The sequence below is a fragment of the Canis aureus genome, chromosome 31, assembly GCF_053574225.1.
Source record: "Canis aureus isolate CA01 chromosome 31, VMU_Caureus_v.1.0, whole genome shotgun sequence".
NCBI lineage: Eukaryota > Metazoa > Chordata > Mammalia > Carnivora > Canidae > Canis > Canis aureus.
Genome location: NC_135641.1, coordinates 31,833,860 through 31,838,482, shown reverse-complemented (window position 1 = coordinate 31,838,482; position 4,623 = coordinate 31,833,860). Strand labels below are relative to the sequence as shown.

The 4,623-nt window shown below is 37.2% G+C and overlaps 1 pseudogene; it reads right to left on the bottom strand.

The window, feature by feature from the left end:
* Positions 1–2,400: 2,400 nt before the first annotated feature.
* On the bottom strand, positions 2,401–4,303 carry LOC144302293 (small ribosomal subunit protein uS2 pseudogene; annotated as a pseudogene).
* Positions 4,304–4,623: the final 320 nt, after the last annotated feature.

Here is a 4,623-nt window from a genome sequence, read left to right as displayed (position 1 = left end):
ACTACCTCTAAATAAGACTTGGGAAAACCTATAATTACCAAGCTAAAATATTGATATGTACATTCCCTTCGATTTGTTCAGATGGTGGCTTATGCAAATGTCCTCCAAAATATACACTACCCATGAAAAAAATACCGGTAAGGTAAGTTTTCGAAAGTTAACATCATACCACAGCTAGGAATGTTTTCCATGTGAACTACTTCCCCCACCCATCACAAAGCTGTTCTTAAAATGGATCCACATCCTTGGCAGGCTAGAGCTTCACTGTTCTCTTCACTTTCTTTCTTTTCTTTGCTTTACTTTTTTCCTCTATTTGTCTCATTCCCTCTTCAAACAAAACTAATTTTAAAATATTGCTTGAGTTTTATGAACCCAATTTTGCTCTTGGGATATTCTATGTGAATTAAGAAAATAAAATATATCCTATTTTTATACCAACATTTTGGAGGAAATTAAAACCACACTATAACAACACATACACACACACACACACACACACACACACACACAAACCCTGATAAATTGCTATTATAGGCTCTTCTATAATGTAAATTAAATAGTTGACTGTAGCACACATAGAACATCTGCTAACCCAAATTAAAATGAAGGAGGAACTAAATTAGAATTGCTTTTTCCAACTAATCATCAAGAAGATGAAAAATATTATGAGTCAGATATTCTCAATGTTTTAAGGCATTGCCTATTAGTAAGCTTAGTACAGTAAATTGAAGCAATAACTAAGTAGTGTCCTGGGGACCTGAAAGAGTTAATGACTGTGGCTGCCTAAGTGCTTAATTAACAGCTGGGTAGAGTTATGAGGCAACTCTAATTCAGTAATAACAACAGGTACAGCTTTGTTCAAAATCCCAAGCCATGGTCTTTTTTCTGGAATTGAACCTATTTTATGCTTTCTTGCTTTTATTACCTGTTATCAAATTTATTATTTCAATATACATATTATAAAACAGTGGTCAGTGGAAAACTATGGAAGGCAGAAAATAATTCTTAGAAACTTCTCATTCTCAAAAAATTGAAATGGTAATTTGAATGCCTGGCAGAAAGGGACAAAATATAATGCTTATTTCTCTACAGAGAACAGCCCATTGCTAGTTTCTCTCTCCCCTTCCTTGGCTCTCCGCACTGACTCATGTAATTATCATTAAGGATGACAAGATTTGCTTGCGACCTTGATGACTTGACTTTCCTCTTAAACTTTTTTTCACCATCAAAGAAGAAGCACTATCCTGGTCTTTTCAGTAGCACATACATCAAAATTGGAGCGAATCTCAAAGATGAGATTAGCATGGCTCTATCTCAAAATGACACGAAAACTATTGAAGTACTCCACACTTTTTACATTGCTGAAAATTAAATGAATGGTTTGTAATAATTGGAATTGTTTTCAATTGTGTGTAACAGGAAACTTAAGAAATGTTTAAACAAACAATGGTGTAATTTTTTTGATTCTTCAAAGAAGCTATCAAAGATCCAGTTAGCTTTCTGCTCTAGCATCTCTAAGGTATAGCTCTTATCTCAAGATAGCTCTTCTCCTTCGACCTTACATCTATCATCTAGGAGGAAATAAGAAGGAAAAAAGACAAAAGACATAAGACATGCACCAGCTTAGACGGCTTTCAGAGACCTTTCCTAAATATCCCACGTGGTAGACTTACGCAGTATCACCTTGGCCAGAACTGTGTTGTATGTCATCCATCCAACCTGCTTCAAGAAAGCCCTGTAAATCAACTAATTAAGCTATATCTATTGCCACCAAAACTAAAATAGAGTTCTGTTCGTGAGGAAGAAGAGGGAAACTTTTATCAGACAGGCAACTGCCATTATCTGCTAGTTGACATGAAAGAAAGATGTGAGGATATCACAATGAATGCAGAGGAGGAAGGCAAAGAAATTAAAACAATTTTAGAGAACAAAATAAAATGAAGAACAAACAGGACTTGTCCAATAATTGAAGTTCCTGTGGGGAGCTCCCAATAGCAGTTAGTATATATTTAGTGCTTACCACACTCTAAGTATTATTGCAGATAATTAATATAGATGCTTTCATATGGTAACTCATTTTTCACAATAATCCTTGTAGATAGATATTCACCGTTTGTTTCTTGAAACTGTTTATTTTCCATCAACCTCATTTCCATTTTTTTGCCTTTGCTGAAGAGCATCTTAAGACCACTCAGGAGTTGTTCCTACCTTTTCAGTGGCCTGAGCAGTGGGAGCTGCAGACCAGTCTTCAGTGGCCGGCTAACCACTCCCATCTTTGTAAGGAACTGCTGAATAGGCACAGAGGACACCTTCATGCCTTTGGGCAGCCTGCAACCCCAGGTTGTATAGCAGTGAACTCAGGAGCTGAAACAGTCCATTCACCCTGAAATTCCTCCTTGGTCATGGCCATTTCAACCGTGGCCTGCTCCTCCTTTTCAGCCTCTTCAGGCTCTCTGCAGAAGGAGAGATCAGGGAGGTCTCCCATGAATGTTCATAGGAGATGGTGCCAGGCATGTGCAGAACTTCCCAGGCCAGCATCCACCACCTCCAGCCCACTGAGTGATCTCCCTTGCTGTTGCATGGGATGGCAATGCCCACACAGTGCAGAGGAGAGACTGCATTACACAGAGTGATGATGGTAGGTGGATTAACATAAGACATCTCCGTGAGAGGCTGGTGGTCAGCCCTGGGATCAGTAACCTCCTAAAGACACTGGGAAGGCTGCCTGGATCTGGTTAGTGGAGGTTTCAAGAGTGAAGCAACTGGTAATAGGAGAGGTTCCAATGGCAGCAACCAACTTCAGCGTAGCCCATGAGCCAGTACTCCTGGAAGATATGATGTTCATCATTGGAGTTTTCAATGGTGACAATGGCCTGAGCTGCCTGCAGAAGCTTCTAACAGGTTCTCTTCAGACTTATGATGTAGATGCCAACACTTTTCCTTTTGTAGATGGACTGATCTATTTGGAAGTCAAGATTGGTGCCACCTAAAGTGGGTTCCTGCTGCAAGGAATTTGAGGACGTCCTCCTCCCTTTGCAGGATGTCGAGGCTCTAGATATTGTAAAAGTTTCTCATTGAGTTATAATGGGAATATAGAACAAAGCCCTATGTTTCCTTCCCCTGGGTAGTACGGAAAAGGTGTTTTATCACCATTTTAGTGATGAGGAAAAAAAGCCATTTGCTCGTGATAAAGAGAAAATAAGCTGAAGAGCCAATTCTCAAATGTAGGTGTTAGAATCTACAGTCTTAGCACATATGCCCCAATGCTTTACATTAGGGTGACCAAAGTTACTGGGCTTAGCACAGTTAGTCTTGAGGTCCAATACACCCCTCATTCCCAGGCACCCTGGGATGGTTGGACACCCTATATCCCAGAGTTAATCCTGTTATTTTTTGTACTAGGAAAATTTTCAATGCTAAAATTAACACATAGTCTTAAAGAACGATGAAAACATAATGACTACAAATATTTAATGGTTTTCATAATATTTTGTCTTAAATTTAGAAGATAGGAGACACAATATGTCTGAATGGTGAAGAAATATTTATCCAAAGTTGACAATTCTTTAAGTTTCACTTCATGAATGTGAGGATATTTTTATGGTCACAGAAAAGGCAATTTAGAAGTCACTTTGGTTTTTAAATTGAGTAATCAATTTATTAATTTACAGGTTCTAATTTCATCCTTAAGCATTTAACTTCAGCTTACAAATCTCATTTCATTATAAGTCTAGCAGATTTGAACTGTCACTTTTAATGGCCTTCAGTTAATACTTGGTTACATTCTCAAATGTAGTTAATTAAACTCTTTTAAATGTTTTAAACAGGGTTTAGAAATTTAATATATTGACTTTCTTTTAAGTCCTTCAATTGTCTAAATGCCAAACCTTCCCAAGTAATTAAATCATTCTTATGAACTAAATTAGTTAAACTTAAAAAATATGATGAAACTTACGGTCCACTAAATGTTCTAATACTATATATAAAGAGTAAAATTTCTACTTAAATTCATAAATTTAAATCAACTACTCAGTTCTACATTTTATTTATTTATTTAAAGATTTTATTAATTTATTTGACAGAGAATGCCAGAGAGCACAAGCAGCGGGAATAGCAGAGGGACTGGGAGAAGCAGGCTCCCCACTGAGCAGGGAGCCCTATGCAGAGCTCAATCCCAGGACTCTGGGATCATGATCTGAGCTGAAGACACCTGTTTAACCAACTGAGCCACCTAGGTGCTCCCAGAATTGAACACTTTTTAATAGGTTTTGTAAGTTTCTCTCTCTGTCTCACCTTCCCACATGAGTAGGTGTGTATATTTGCATGTGTGTGATTGTGTATATTTGTGTGCATATTTGTGTATAAGTGTATTTGTATCTATATTTGTTATTATTTGACTGTATGTATGTGTGTGAATGTGTATACACATGTACATGGAGGTGGTAGTGGGAGAATGACTCCCAGTATTTTCAGAGAGAGCTGATAGACAGAATGCGTATCAATAATAATACTAGTTATTTTAAAATAGTGGAATTTAGGGACATTTGCTGCTTTTTACTTAAAGTTTTTCTCTATTTCTAGAACAAGTGTCACTTTTAAAAGAAAAGAAAAAGAAAATCTATT